The 17,322-nt window shown below is 38.1% G+C and overlaps 1 long non-coding RNA gene across 2 annotated transcripts; it reads left to right on the plus strand.

The window, feature by feature from the left end:
* The first annotated feature begins 8,422 nt into the window (after positions 1-8,422).
* Positions 8,423-15,562, plus strand: LOC121704057. Of its 2 annotated transcripts, XR_006030223.1 has the most exons (6): positions 8,423-8,781; positions 9,989-10,069; positions 10,381-10,413; positions 11,443-11,590; positions 12,628-12,892; positions 14,897-15,562. It is a non-coding gene; the product is annotated as an uncharacterized LOC121704057 (long non-coding RNA). The 2 variants fall into 2 exon arrangements; XR_006030222.1 differs by lacking the exon at positions 14,897-15,562 and having other exon boundaries at positions 12,628-12,973.
* Positions 15,563-17,322: the final 1,760 nt, after the last annotated feature.

Below are 17,322 nucleotides of genomic sequence, written 5' to 3' on the forward strand. Positions count from 1 at the left end.
ATGAGCCATTTGTAGAAGGCAGGCAGTCTTAGAATTCTGTGTTTTTGGGCTTTACTTTTTATTTATTTAGAAATTACATAATCAGAAGCACAAAGAAGAAGGATGCTGGGTGACTTGACAGGCTGGTAAGGAAGGCTGGCTCTGTAGTGGGAGCTGAACTGGAGTGCATCACTTCAATATCTGACAAAAGGACCTTGAACAAACTGATCAACATCTTGGACAATGAATGCCATCCACTCTACAGCACTATTAAAAAGCAAAAGAGCTTGATCAGCTGGAGACTTCGCTCACTGCCATGCACAACTGAAAGGCTGAGGAAGTCATTTGTCCCCAGGGCCATTGAACTGTTCAATGCTTCACTAAAGGGAAGAGGAGAGAGACTTCTCTGCTTAGTCTGTCTGCCTCTCCACCCTCTCCATGTTTGAGTACTGACTGCCCACTACTGCTTTACTACTGTTTTACTAATGTCCATAGCCTAATGTTTTTACTACTGTTTTCCTGCTACACTGTTTTTCATGCTATATTAGCACACATGATCAATGGCTTCTGCTACAATACTGAATGGCTGTAACCCTATTACCTCAACCTGTTCTTGCACTGACATATTTTTTTATAGTTTTTTATATGACCTTGTCTACATTATACTTTACTCTCCTATTTGTCCATATTATTTATTATTATTATTATTATTATTATTTAAGTATACGTATTTATATACTTATACTTAAATTATTACTATTATTTAAGTATAAGTATAAGTATATATACTCTTTTGATCCCGTGAGAGAAATTTGGTCTCTGCATTTATCCCAATCCGTGAATTAGTGAAACATACACAGCACACAGTGTACACACAGTGAGGTGAAGCACACACTAATCCCGGCGCAGTGAGCTGCCTGCTTCAACGGCGGCGCTCAGGGAGCAGTGAGGGGTTACTGTAGGTGCCTTGCTCAAGGGCACTTCAGCCGTGCCTACTGCTCGGGGTTCGAACTGGCAACCCTCCGGTTACAGGTCTGAAGTGCTAACCAGTAGGCCACGGCTGCCCAAATTATTTTGTATTATTTGTATTATTATTTATGCTGGTCTCTAGACCTTATTATTGCACTGTTGCACTGTTGGACTAATGTTGGAGTACTTTTTGCACCTTCACCATGACACTCACTCTCTTGAGCACTTTACCATGCACACATAACTAAAGGACTACTGTTGGACTACTTTTTGCACCTTCACCATGACACTCACTCTTTTGAGCACCTTACCATACACACAGAACTACAGGACTACTGTTGGACTACTTTTGCACCTTCACCATGACACTCACTCTCTTGAGCACCTCACCATGCACACAGAACTACAGGCCCTGTCACTACAAGCGTCTCATGCTTGATCACCCTCAAGCACACTGGATTTTTTACATTTAATTTATATAGTATATTTAGTATTTAGTTTTGTTAGTTTTTCTTATCTCCTACTGTCTCTATTGTACAGTGGAGTTTGGTTATATGTTTATACTTATACTTATATTTACCATTTCTGCTGTAAGTGCATGTTGTATGTGATGTCTGTATGCTACTGAGACCCCCTGAATTTCCCCTTGGGGATCAATAAAGTATCGATCTATCTATCTATCTATCTATCTATCTAAGATTTATTTAACAACTGAAATTCTCAAGGTGAAACCTCACTGTGTGACAGATTTATGTCAACATAAATCTATTTATGTCTATGTCAACATTTGGTGAAACATTGATTAGGGCAATAATTGTGTGTGAGACTTAGATATCTATTTCATTACAGGAAGTATACTTAGTCACTGAGAATTGAGAGTTTGTTTGAATCTACTGGGAAATGCCATCTGAAATTCAAGCAAATGTCAACATTTTGTTTTCCCATTTCACAGTTTTAATTTGTTTTTTGTCTTCTCCATGTTGTTTTAAGAGAGTAAGGGCTTGTACATTTACAAATGTCAATATTTGACCTTTAGGTTGTGTTCCCGTCTTATTCAGGATTAAAGAAACTTTCTGAGCTGTTGGTGTCAATACATTGTTTGAAGGAGTAAAACATGCATTGCATTATTCTCCTTGTCCCCGTTATGTCCAAATGCATGCAGATATAAAATGCAAATGAAAGCTTTTCTTTTTCAGAGTGTCTATTTGCACCCGGGTACTAAGAGCACAGTGAGGCTCTCATTTTTTTGTATTATCATTTAAGGCAAACACAAGTGTGCATGTGCAAGTCTACTAATGATTGAAGTAGCATAAAACACACAAGGTTCAAATATGAAAATGCTGAGAAACCTACATTCAACACAAAATATAGCTATTGCTTTATTGCTGTTTTGTAATGGTAATAGGCTAAAATAGCCGATGACCTAAATTTAGCACACATCAAATACAGAAACATTCATACATGTTTTTACATCAAAAAAGTCAATATAACAAATAGATGGACTAAGACAGGGATCACACTGGAAATAACGAAGCGGCAGCTGTAAGCGTAGTACGACGCTCAGACCAAAATAAGTTCTATCTCGTTCCTAAGTAACACAAACGGTTTGCCTAATATTGAATAAGCTAGTGTTGCGCTTTGAAAGTTGAACAAAGTTTAATGCTCAGCTTGTTCAACACTAGCGTTACGCTAGCGCTGCCACCGTTCCGCTGCCGAACCATAGAGAACATATGTATATATATGTGGGTGGTTGACGTGAACTCAAATTCAAAGTGAAAAAAATTATAATTCAAAAATATATGTCAAATGACATATAATTATATTCCCTTATACTGTATGTGAATAATTCAAAACTGAATGTGTCCATTTCTAATTATTCATATATTTTGCATATTATTCACTTTTTGGTGTGGTAGTCCTAAAATGCGTCCACCGGTGCAACAAAATAAAAAATGTCATTATTTAATTCAGAGAATGTTGGACAGATAAGATAGATGAGCCCAAGGCATATTAGTTTGCCCCAACTATATTTCCACATCAAACATACCCCCAAAAAATTCAGAATTATGTTATTTATATACTATAAGATGTACACATAGAGACTTCACCCAAATGTCTGGGTTACATTCATTATATTTAGTATAAAACCCAAGGAATCTTCATTTCATCCTTATAGCTGCATAGTAATAATAGTATTATTATACTATCCAACACTTTTTACATAAATTTTTCATTAAAATACCTTTTCCACTCACAATTCAATTTGTTCTACCACAGGACATGCCGTTGCACCATTGGACAACAGAGTACTAGTATGCCCATTATTATTTTAAATTCAGTCAAATTTTTAGTACAACACAGGTAAAATATTTTTTTCTGATAGCCTTACTTTCACATAATCATGATTGGAATTCATCTATAAAATAACTGGGTCAAATTCATTGAACAACCCATCAGCATAGTGTGTTTGTGTGTGAGGGAGGAGAGTGTGTGTGTAAGGGAGGGAGGAGAGTGTGTGTGTGTGTGTGTGTAAGAGAGGGAGCAGTGTGTGTGTGTGTGTGTGTGTGTGTGTAAGAGAGGGAGGAGTGTGTGTGTAGTAGTAGACTGAGTGGTGTTAAAGAGAGGGACGATAGTGTATGTGTGTGTACGTGAGGGAGAGTGTGTGTGAGTCTTTGTGTTAAAGAGGGAGGAGAGTGTGTCTGTGTGTGATGGAGGATGTGTGTGTGTGTGTTTGTGTTAGAAAGAGGGAGGAGAGTGTGGGTGTTTATGTGTGTGTGTGTGTGTGTGTGTGTGAGTGGAGTTAAAACAGGTAAGGTGTGTGGGGGTGTGTGTGAGTGTGTGGTGGTGGGTTAAAGACAGCAGGTAGAGTATGTATGTGTGTGGGGCAGAGTGTGTGTGTGTGTGTGTCACTTTTTATTTATTTATTCATGCTAAAGTGCAAGACAATACAAGAGCACGAAAGCAGCATGAAAGGGCGATCCCTAAGAAGCAAGACATGCTTATAGCCCATAGGACCCATTTTACTCTTTCAATAGATAGATAGATAGATAGATAGATAGATAGATAGATAGATATAGTTTGTTTTATTGATATTTAGTGATAATGTGTTGCACTTAAACCAAGTGTCCACTTTCAACAACCCCTTGTTTGCAGTTTCCTGCAAGACAAGAAGATTTTTGTGAGACAGGATCAGGTTGGTATCATCTGCAAATAACACTTTATGAAAGGCATCAGAGACATCTAGGTCATTGATTTATGGTCATTTATAAGTACGAACTGCTCTCTATTCTGAAGGTAGTTTTGAACCATCTCCATGCTGTGCCTCTGATCCCATAATGCTGCAGTTTGATAAGTAAAACATTGGAATCAATGGTATTGAATACTTTCGATAGATCCAGAAATATCCCAATAGCCTGTTTGTTGTTGTCTATGGCATGACTGATGTTTGATGATGCATGATGTAGTCATGCAGGTAGTGCTTTGTTTTTTAAAGCCGTACTGACCGTACTGATCGTATGTTATCAGCCTCTCCCTAAACTTCCTGGACCTTTCCTTGGTGGTCATCTCAGTCTCTCACTTTCAACATGGAAATCAAACTAGCTTTAACAAAACAGGGAAGGAAGGTTTTAGTTGACGAGCCATCCAAATGCGGCCGTCCATTAACCTCCATTCATTTTTTAGACTCGGATTATATCTCTTTTGCATATTTTAACAAATTTTTCAATAAAACTTGTAATACAAAAAAAATGTGTTTACATGTTTGCTTTCACTATGGTAAGGTTCATTATGATAGGAGTAAAGGAAAAAAATAAATTAAACTGACTTCATGTTGTACTATAGGACAGTGCGTTGCACCAGTGGACATTTTCGAAATCAATGCTAGTTTGCGGCTACTCATCCTGAGTAACAGTGTTAAGGTTTACATTATTTTCAATGATCAATCAATGTAAATTGATAAAAATATTCAGATCAATACTTAAATTGCGTTGTACCAAAGGACTACCTTAAGATGACCAGTTCCAACACTGCACGGAAATAGTAATATTATGAAAATATTTGAGACAGAATTGACCTTGTGTGCAGTCCATCTGCTCCAGTGATGTCTTCTCTCCTTCCTAATTCTGGAAGGACCCCTCTCAGTAATGGGGTTGTCACATTAATGTCTGTTTTATATCCACATAATGGCGTTGCTCCAGAAGGACACCAGTTTTGCGGACAAAATGTAATGTGTCATAATAACTCTACATAGGAACCTTAACACTTATAACCTCTAGATTCATTAAGTAAACACTCGTATGCATTCAAGTATTTTAATGTATTTAGATAATTTTTTCATTAAATTACAATCGTTTTTAGATAAGTAATACTACCGAGGACAGTTGCACCGGTGGACAAATGCCATGTTCAAAACAGAATATTTGCACAGTTGAAGAACGATACTCATTGTTTGCAGATGGATTAGATGTAGAAGAATGAACTGCATATTAAAAAATGAATTTTAATGAAATATTATCAAATTTTAGTTATATTTGTCACTGGGAACACAAAAATTGAGCGTCACGTCAACCACCCATATATATATATATATATATATATATTATAATATATTTGTGCATGCCTAAATTGCTGGGCATATAGTGTATGCGTCCTGTAGTGTTAAAGGTACACTATGCAGGTTTAGGTACTTTTAGAGCTCCCTTTAGAGTCGTGATGTATTTATGTTACTCTGCTACTGTAAATAGCAAACTTCTCGCGACTGTACACCTCGAGGTGTATACAGTCGTTCAGACTTTTTTCATAAAAATAAAATTGTGCCATGTGAACAAAGTTTATGTGATAGGGTCTTTGTTAACATTTCAAAGTACATTATCAGCATTTTCAGCTTAACTTAGCTCATTAGTAGCTTCTGGTTTGTGTTGCCGTTAGAACTTTGTTATATCACCACACTGTGCAAGGCATCACTGTTCTGCATCCTCATAAGTTCTGCATCTTCATATGTTAAACAATTTTGTTCCTTTGTTCATTCTGCATCTTCATATGTTGAACAGTTATGTTCCTTTGTTCATTCTGCATCTTCATATGTTAAACAATTATGTTCCTTTGTTCATTCTGCATCTTCATTGATAAAACAATGATGTTCCTTTGTTCATTTGAAATAATAATACAAGTTTCAAATATATTCTATTCTTCTACTCCCACTACAACTGCTTGCTTAGTATTTGCATTAAATGACTTTCCAGGATGAGCAGCATCAGCCACACATCCCTTTGGAGACAATACACTTTATTAATCCATTTTCTTTATACCTCCTAGACGTCTCTCTTGAGCTCCACCGCCATCCTTGATGGGGAAGAGCAACTGCTGTGAGAACAGGGCCCTGATGAATACCGTGTAAATCAGTGTGAACAGGATATGAGCAGTACATAAGATAACACAGATGTCATGGAGTGATGGGACTAGAAGGCACTTTTCCCACCAGCAGCGCTGCCTCCTTTAATTAGCATTACTGTTGGAATGCTTTGTGAGTGCCTTTGTCAGATTGTGAATGAACAGTAAGTGGATGCATTTATGGGAATGGCTTTCGAGAGTCGTTTGAGGACTGAGACAGTCTGACTTTTGATCTCTCTGAGTCAAGTCTGAATTCATTTCTGTGTAGGCGGTGAACGCTGACATTGATCAATGTCAGTGGTTGCCCAGAGTAAAACAGATATGGCAAATGTTGTTTGGAAAACCCACTAGGTCAGTTGAGGTTCTCTCCTAGGTTGCCCTTAATCAGAAATCAAAACGAATTCCCTCTGTTGTCTTGTGACTGTCTTTGTATCCCCACACAACCTTTATTTCCCCCCAGCATGCTACACTTAGCTTTCAGTGATTTTTTTTACTCCTTTCCAAACTTGAGCAAAGCACAATGCTCAGTCCCATTTGGGCCCATAAGACTGCTGGCATTATGACATGCAGCCTGTTTCCAACGAGCTAGAGATGATCTCTGCTGTTGCTGCTCTGCAGGGACTTGCCGTATTCTCTGTAAAAATCAACAGTGGCTGATTAGGTCGGAGAACGAGGGTGACAAGGTTCAACATGGGGTGTCCGCTAATGCGGTCCTGCACAGAAAAACTTCTGGAAGATTCACAATTGAAATTACAATGTGGTTCTTACAGTCATTTTAGATGTGTGCCCCTTGATGCATTGGTTAAGATGTTGACCTGCCATGCTCATTTAACATGTCCACATAGCATGTTTCTGGGATATCATACCACACTACCATAGTCTGATATGGTAATATTAATTAGCTGAGTGCCATCGTTTCAGGAAGCTAATTATGCCAGGAACATGATTTCCTGATCTTATCTGGATAAGACTGAGTGGTATATCTTGATACTCATTCTCAGCCTAGTCTGTGGAGTTGTAATTACAGTATGGTGTGGATTGAACACCAGCAAATTAACTGAGATTAAAAAATCATTATCAGTCTCTAATGAACATGCTTTGTTGGCTCTTGTGTTATTATAAACACAATGGATCAAATTTAACAAACCAGGCCAGCAGATTGCTGCTAATAATTAGTGGTAGATGTCAGCCTGTTGTCCAAACCGTCCATCAACTGATGTCTGCGAGGAAGAGTAATGCGTTCTTCGTTCTAGACCCAGGTTAAGATATTTTGTGTTAGCCAAATCTTTTTAATTAATCATCTGCGGACACATCTGCCAATACAAAAAGTAAGTACATTATTTATTTCATTCAAGCCTCCACTCATCCTTTGGAGATTAAAATTGTGCTGGGTGAGCCCTGACCTCCTCGTATCTTTTCATTTTATGGCCTTCATAAGTTGTGAGATGATCCCCTTTGATGTGGAGTATTATATTGAGAAATGAGCAGAGTGGATAGTCCAGATAGCATTACTGTGATGTTAGAATTTCCCACAGAATGAAAGTGGTTTGGCAGTCTTGCTGGTAATATCACTGGAAATTAATGGTGGGGTTGCATGATTGAGAGCCAATCACTTTTACATCACTATTGCACACACCTCTACTGTCATACACGTTTCCTGAGAAGTGAGAGTTTCAATGCAGTTATGCTCCGAGCCATTATGCTTTAGACAGCGAGTTTTGGGATAAACGTTTGATTATTAATATGGATATATTATTAATATTTCTGCTCTTTTCTTTCTCTTGGCAACTTTAGTGTTTGTAGTAAGAGTTATTATAACTTTAGAGGGAAGAATATATGTGAGGTTCCAGGCATTGCAACACCCCAAAACAATGCGTATTGGAAGTCATTTTTAATCATATTGAAACAGTGGTTTCTTAATTAAATGATTTTGCTTAAGTAAATAATCCATTTTATTAGCATGGATGGATTATATATGCATTTAGGCCTTCTTTAAGTACACATTTCCACTTTTACATGTTCTTCATTCATTTTATTTGTTTGTAATGCCAAATTAGACAATGTAGGTTCATCATCATGTGTTTATCCAACCCAGTCTCACGTCTGAACGTGTCACTGTCACGTTAATTAATCTATTGGGACGTGTTGTGTAACACGTTTCCTTGTTAAAAAACGTGTTGAGCAGGACGTAATTATCGTGTTACTATCACGTTGTATTTCGCATTCAGCCAGAACCACGTCATCTGTCAAAAAAGCCCGACCCAAAATGGCTAGAATGTTATTTCATGCTTTTGACGTGCAGTTTCATACTCTTAAGCCTGCTTTGAGTTGTGGGTTAGAAGGAGCCACCTTCTAGCTAGCAGTTTTAGAAGGCTGAACCCCAGAATCCAGAAACAAGAACCGAGCAGGGACGGAGAAAAAAGAAGAATCCAAATGGGAAATGAGGTGAGCCTTGCTACTGCCGCTAGCATGATCATTTTGCTAGCAATTGAGCAAAACATTTTAAAGTTGATTTAACATGAAATAGTAGCCTATGCATGGGCAATACTGTGAATTCAGAGTAGGCTTGCACAACTTATAATTTAGCTAACGTGCATGATGTAATGTTACAGTAATCTGTAAAACAGCTGTTGTCTGTGTAAATTAACATTGTAGCCTAATATTGTTAGTGTGGGCTACAGCTAACAGCTGGGAGGTAGCCTATCAGCCAGGCATGTATAATCGATAATCATGATGAACGTGAATAGATTTTGTTGCGAAAACGCGCATTGTTTTAGGCCACATATCAGCTATAAAACAATTGTATTCTGATACAGCAGTTCTCCAGATGTTAGATATTCACTTATATTATAATATAATATTGTATTTCTTTAACCTGATTAAGAGAGGAGTTTAATTCAATAGAGAATTGCAATGTGTGTAGCCCATAATATTAGAGAGATTAGGCTAGATTTAGATTAGATTCAACTTTATTGTAATTTAAAAGAGTAGGCTACAGGTACAGAGCCAATGAAATGCAGTTGACATCCAACCAGAAGTGCAAAGAAGCAGTTATGTAGACGATCAAGATTAATTATGTACAACAGTTAGATAAATAGGCAAGTTTTCCAGATGACATGTGTACAGTGACAGAAATAGCCTATACAGTGAATATGGAATGTGTGTCTAGCCTATAACAAAACAAATTGATAATAATACATAAATAATACATAATAATGATAATAATAGCAGTAATTACAGTAGGCCACTCGCACTGTTGTTGGTGACGTGTCTGTTTCCTATTATTCCATGCCACTCTCCTACTGTCTCCTTTACTGCCCTGCGCCACTTGCCTACTATCTTTTGCCTCTTGCCTACTGTCCAGCACCACTCGTCTACCGTCTGCTATGCTGACCCACGCCACTCACCTACTGTTTCCTAACTGTCCAATGCCGCAAACTGTAACATTAAGCTGACACAATCTTGCTGCACGGTTACTTATCTGCATGCAATCACTATTGCCAGCTGTTATGAGTAAACATTATATTGGGACACCAATATATTTCTGATTTCTGATTCACGGGCAGTGTATTTGCTACTGAAGAAAAGGAGAACACATAGTAATTGTTCTTGGATTGAGATTTAGAGTAAGGTTTCTATTGATCTTTTTCAGATAAGGCCTCTTCATTTTCAACTGTGAAGGATCTACATGGACTTGGTCTGGATAGCCTTTCCAGTTTTGATGAGCCAGTCGGTATGTATTTGACATTCTTTAGGATAAAAGGAGCCATATGTTATCAAAAATTCTACACCCATATGTAGAAAAGCTTTGTTGCTGTTTGTTATTGTTGTTGTTGAAAACTACGTTGAATGCAAAGAGATGCATATGTCCCTTGGGAGGAGAGGGATGAGTGTGGATGATTGAATTGTCCAACAGACATAAAAATATGACTGTGTATGATTGTGTTTGTGTCTGTATATGATTTTTTTGTACTTGTTGCATTTTAAGCATGCTTATATACTTTACGCCATGGTGGTCTAAATTGTCTTTATTGCCACTTGCAGGGTCTAGAGGAAAAACCCTATATGAGCCCCAGGGTGAGTAGTGTATAATTACTTTATCCCAAGATTGATTTTCGTAGAAAGGTGTTCAAACCAAAATCTTCTAAAATAATAGATAGATAGATAGATAGATAGATAGATTTATTATTTGTCCTTTCGGAAAATTGTTCTGCGCCATACAGTAGACAGTTAGACAAGACTGAATACAAGACGGAATATAGACCAGAATTTCCCTCACCCCAACCGCCCCCACCCTACCACACTCCCACACATACACAACATCAGGGCAGAAGGCACAGACCCCACTACACATTTATAGAATGATAAAGTGCAGTTGTGCATACTGTGATAGTCCAGCTGGAAAGAAAGTGCATGGTCCTGCAGGTAACGTCTTGTTCATCAATGTAATGCTAGTTGGAATGAATTACCTACTGGCTCAATTTGTTTGGAAAGAAGGTAGCCTGAACCTCCCTGATGGCAACACCTCATATGCCTGGTGTATGGGATGTGACATATCTCTATTATTTGCATGACCTTTCTTCAACACCCTTCTTTCACAGGTCGTAGCAATACTGTCTGGTTTTTGCCCCTCAACCTTGCTGGCCATGTTAACTATCTTGCTCAGTTTGTTTTTTTTTGGTCACTGACAAAGAGAAATACCAGGTAACACAACAAAAAAGTAGCATGCTCTTCACAAATGAATGATAGAAAGGTAATATATCTCTATCCACTCTAAATTGTCTTAGTTTGCACATAAAATGCAGCCTCTGCAGCCCCTTTTTATAGATGGTGTTGGTATTACTGTCCCATTGCAACTTATTATCTATTATTGTGCCTAAGTACTTGTACTCGACTACAATCACAACATCCTCACCATTTTTAACCATACACTGGGGGGGCTGGCTCCCAGTTCTGTACTGTAGTCTATTATTATTTGCTTTGTTTTCTGTATATTTAGAAGATGACAGCTGGACCTACACCATTTCGCGAATTGATCCACCCAGGCCCTGTAGTTGGTCTCCTCGCTATTCTGTATTAACCCCACTATTGCTGTGTCATCTGCAGATTTTATGTGGTATGTAAACGTTCGAAAAACGCCGAAGAGCCCCGTATAAGAGCCCCAGTGTGATAGGCTGGTTGCTGTCATGTGACACACGCCACCACAAGAAAGCGGAAACGCATCGTAGAGCGAGAGCTGGCCGTGTGGGGTAAGGTAAGTTAAACTATGTAAATTTAGTAAATAATAATAATAATTATAACAAATAGTTGTTTTTTGTTGTTTCGAACAAAATATAGAGATACTTATCCTGACCAAAACTCCTTCATGCTGTAAAACAGCTAGAATCATGCGAAATCAGTGCAATTTCTTAGTCAATGTCTTATAAGTGTAAAAGACGTGGACAAATAGCCACGTAATAATTAGCTAAATAAATCATTGTTCACTACACGTTATGGTTAAATTATTGAAATGAATGCGATGGTGATACAATCCTGCTTTTCAATTAGTTGACATGGTGTTTGACATTAAATTATAATGAGGTCAGTTTCATGTAATAAGCTATTTGTTTCTTTGGGTCTGGTTAATTGAAATTAGCAATTTCTTAGTACAATTCAATGTCTTATAATGGTAAAAGACGTGGACAAATACATGATAATTAGCCAAATAAATCGTTGTTCATGACACGTTATGGTTAAATTATTGGAATGAGTGCGATGGTGATACAATCCTGCTTTTCAATTAGTTGAGATGGTGTTTGACATTAAATTATAAGCAGGTCAGTTTCACGTAATAAGCTATTTGTTTCTTTGGGTCTGGGTAATTCATGTGACAAAAAATTCTGTTATACGCTACTACTGTTTTTCTGAAAAACAAAGCAGTACAACATTTCTATCTCCAAAATAATGCATTGTACGCTTGTGTGTACTACGTAGTGCATGCAGCTTTTAATGTCCAAAGTAGCCTATACTGATTTTCCTGCATAAGAACTACAAATACTCCTCCAAAACTACAGTGTTGACACTTGAAGTTGTGGAGTTATATTTTAGTAGCCTATTCTATAATAGCATAAATACCCACATCGGTTTTACCTTTGTCCCACCTGTATACAACATATGTCTATGAATTGCAGTAGTGATCAAATGAAAAAGGAAAGAAAGGTGTCCTGATGTGTTGTTTAGGGATGGTCCTGCAATGTTTTCTCGACATATCTTTATGTCTTTTTTTTCTCCCCTCTACTTATGTTTTCACAGATCCTTGCTCCTGATATCCTGATGTATGGGTTGCACTCCATTATATGACTCCAACAGAACACTCACAGAAAGGAGAGTAGTATCAAACTACAAGACAGCCAGCATGTAAGCAAGGCCTTGTTTGTCCTTGTTTGGCTACTCATTTGTCTACTTCCTGAAGAGGCTGAAGCATGCTGGCCTCCTTGCTTCCATTAACAGCTGTGTTATGGAGTGCATCCTCACATCATGGTCTACTGCAGCGGTGGATACAGAGGACAATTGGCAGGTATTTTACGTCACTTTTACATTACTTTTACTGTGATTTTGCTAGATATGGTTGTCGCTGTGCTAAATATAGGCCCATATTGTAGATCGAGAAACGCACTGTACAGCTGATACATCTTGGGCTATACTATTAAGGGACAGCTGTATTGACCACCTAAATCATATATTTTCTGAAAGCCTATAGCCTCTAGATGTCAATTAATATACATTAAGACATGTCCCACCTTCCTACTGACTTTGGTGCATCATAAGGCGTACATAGGCCCATAATGTAGATCAAGAAACACATTGTACAGCTGATACATCTAGGGCTATAATATTAAGGGACAGCTGAATTGACCACCTAAACCATATATTTTCTGAAAGCCTATAACCTCTAGATGTCAATTAATATACATTAAGACATGTCCCACCTTCCTACTGACTTTGACATATCATAAGGCGTACATAGGCCCATTTTGTAGATCGAGAAACGCATTGTACAGCGGATACATCTTGGGCTATACTATTAAGGGACAGCTGAATTGACCACCTAAACCATATATTTTCTGAAAGCCTATAGCCTCTAGATGTCAATTAATATACATTAAGACATGCCCCACCTTCCTACTGACTTTGGTGCATCATAAGGCGTACATAGGCCCATAATGTAGATCAAGAAACACATTGTACAGCTGATACATCTAGGGCTATAATATTAAGGGACAGCTGAATTGACCACCTAAACCATATATTTTCTGAAAGCCTATAACCTCTAGATGTCAATTAATATACATTAAGACATGTCCCACCTTCCTACTGACTTTGACATATCATAAGGCGTACATAGGCCCATTTTGTAGATTGAGAAACGCATTGTACAGCGGATACATCTTGGGCTATACTATTAAGGGACAGCTGAATTGACAACCTAAACGATATATTTTCTGAAAGCCTATAGCCTCTAGATGTCAATTAATATACATTAAGACATGCCCCACCTTCCTACTGACTTTGGTGCATCATAAGGCGTACATAGGCCCATAATGTAGATCGAGAAACGCATTGTACAGCTGATACATCTTGGGCTATAATATTAAGGGACAGCTGAATTGACCACCTACACCATATATTTTCTGAAAGCCTATAGCCTATAGATGTCAATTAATATATATTAAGACATGTCCCACCTTCCTACTGACTTTGACATATCATAAGGCGTATATAGGCCTATATTGTAGATCGAGAAACGCATTGTACAGCTGATATATCTTGGGCTATACTATTAAGGGACAGCTGAATTGACCACCTAAACAATATATTTTCTGAAAGCCTATAGCCTCTAGATGTCAATTAATATACATTAAGACATGTCCCACCTTCCTACTTACTTTGGTGCATCATAAGGCGTTTGCAGGAAGGTGGACCATGTGCTAATGTATGTTAACTCACATGTATAAGTGACAAGCTTTAAGAAAATATATGCTTTGCATGGCTAAAACTGCTTTGCCTTTATGTTGGAGCTCAAAACCTATCATATGCCCCATTCATTCGCCAATTTACAAAATAGTGCGATGTATACATTTATGTCTTCCAAAGTTTGCAGGAAGGTGGGCCATGTGCTAGTGTATTAAGGGACAGCTGAATTGACCACCTAAACCACATATTTTCTGAAAACCCATTGCCTCTAGATGTCAATTAATATTAATTAAGACATTTCCCACCTTCCTACTTACTCTGGCATATGATAAAGCATACATAGGCCCATATTGTAGGTCGAGAAACAAATTGTTCAGTTGATACAATTTGGCGTACACTATTAAGGGACAGCTGATTCAACCACCTAAACCATACTAGGACTTGGCCCACCCTCCTTAAATACTTTGGCACACTATATGAAAGGCATAGACCTGCATTTTATAAGTGGACTTTATAGTCATCAGTATGTTTGAACATGTCAAGAGATACACTGAGATTGTGGTTTCTTTCTTTGTACACTTGTTTTATCTCTATTTCTAATTTCCAGGTTGTTAGCTGTTTGGTTATCCCCAAAGCAGAAAGACATGCCAGGAAGGAGCATGGCAAAGCCCGGGGATTTTTCTGCAGCTGTTCCTGCCCGTTATAGAAGGACTGCTCCTGAGAATAGATGGGTGTCTACATCGTTTTGCAAAATGGGTCTTCTACACATGATGTTTGTCAAGCACTGCTCATTGACTGGCCAGGGGTCCTCTGTATTGTGACCACTGGTCAAAGGCGCCACATGACTGTCTCAAAGTCCTCTACATCATTCCGGTGACGGGACTTCTGGCCTAGTCTGACAGGATGGGTCTTGTGTTACTGTGACCAGACGGCTCAACAATGCATCATTCTCATCCATGCCCTCATCGCCTCAAGACTGGAGTACAGCATTCTCTATGGTCTTGAAAAATATTACTGTCTTTATTATTATTATTATTATTATTATTATTATTATTATTATTATTATTACAGGTCTCTCTGCACCCGAACCAGCAGGTTCAGAGGAAGCTTCTTTTCTGTGGCTGTCACCCGACTGGACTGTAGCTCTGTATCCCGTGGTGTATACTACGAATCTCGATTAGTCGGTTAGCGAGGTATGTTGCGCTCAAAGCCAGGGTATGCTGTGACACGAAAGTGGATCTGTTTTAGTGTCGCTGTATCACCATGGTATCTTATGCTGTCAACCAAACCTGGTCGGGAGGAGGTTATGTGCTAAGTTATAGCTCAAATCGTGTAATCTACCGCCCACTGACCAATCAATTGTCTTAGAAACGAAGTTATCTCACGTGTAGGATTCTGTCATATATCGTACAGGTGGAGCTCCACCTCTACTAACATTTTGGATCTCGGATGCACTTTAATAGTGCTGTGCGTGCAAATATCCTACTATGGACGTGCATACCATACAACAACTGATGACAGTTGATTTATTTGATGTTATAGGTTAGACACAAAAAATTACCGCAGTGTAGATTAAGCTATCGCTCATGAATGCGGAAGTAATTGTTTTTAAATAGAGGCGGTCTTGTGCGTCTCCACGTTTCACGATTGGCCAACGTCATCCCAACACCGAGAACGTGCACAGATCTGAGCTGGAAGCCTAGTTTGACAAATATATCACATAACTGCTATCGTAGTATCACTTAACATATACCCCTGAGTCAAGGCTTTGTCAAGCCTCGATATGTAGACATAACCTAGATATGTCTAACGTGCTTCGTAGTATACCCCACCGGTGACAACCAATCAACTAAGCCCCCAAATACCCTATCCCACCCATAGTGTTATTTATTTACAAATGCACATACTGTAATTACAATTATACATAACCATATTCTACTGCTCTTCATGCTCTTATAATGTTACTGTTTCTGCGCTACAATGGTACTGTTACCACACTGCACATATCTGTCTATATGGTTCATACTGAATATCCATATTTATTCTGTTTTTCTCATATGTTCTGTTAATACACTGCCCATATTTATATCTAATGTATATTACTCTAAACCACCTGCTGTAAACCAACTGCATATTACTGTCTACACGACACTATACAGTATTTCTTGTCCTGCCTATGCACCATCTGTCTATACTTTGTATATCACATTGCACTTTTGCTTTGTACAGGGTTCCCACGGGTAATAGAAGTCTATTCCAGACATGGAAAGTCAGGGAATTTTTATCATTTTGGGGGCAAAGTCATGGAATATCAGGGAATTTTGTCGTAGTAGTTTATGATGTACTAGCCAAAATGCATAACATATTTCCACATAGTATTGGTGTATATCTGGTTATTAGCTTTACAGCTTGCTTGAGTAGCCCAACTGTGTTAATTCAATGCCTATTTATTCATCTCCCGCTCTAAAAAAGTAAAAGACTCTTGATGCGGGTGCTCTGAAATCATTGGTCGGTATATTGTAAGTCATGGAAATGCAGGTGTTTTGTCAGGGAAAAGTCATAGAATTTTACATTTGACTTAGAGTGGGAACCCTGTTTGTACTTTTACTCTGCACAATGACAATAAAAGTGAATCTGATCAAATGTAAATTATTATTTAGTGCCTGTAGTGCTTTGTATTAGCATATACCTTTGCTGTTTGTTTTATGTGTATTGGACAACCCCCTGTTTAAAGCAATCACAAACTTACATATTTTGATTGATCTTGATACACAGATGTGTGTTGTGCTGAAATAAACCCAATTTCACTTATCTTAGGTGCTGTGGGACTTTTGATGCACACGAAATCTTAAGAAATGGCCGTTCAGAGAGCATTGTTTTGACAGATGTTGACCAACAAAAGTTCTTAAATCATACACAAACCATTAAAACATCCATATTTTTATTGAATATGATACACAGAGGTGTGTTGTGCTGAAATAAACCCAATTTCACTTATCTTAGGTGCTGTGGTACTTTTGATGCACAAGAAAT

This window comes from Alosa sapidissima, chromosome 2 (genome assembly GCF_018492685.1).
Source record: "Alosa sapidissima isolate fAloSap1 chromosome 2, fAloSap1.pri, whole genome shotgun sequence".
NCBI lineage: Eukaryota > Metazoa > Chordata > Actinopteri > Clupeiformes > Clupeidae > Alosa > Alosa sapidissima.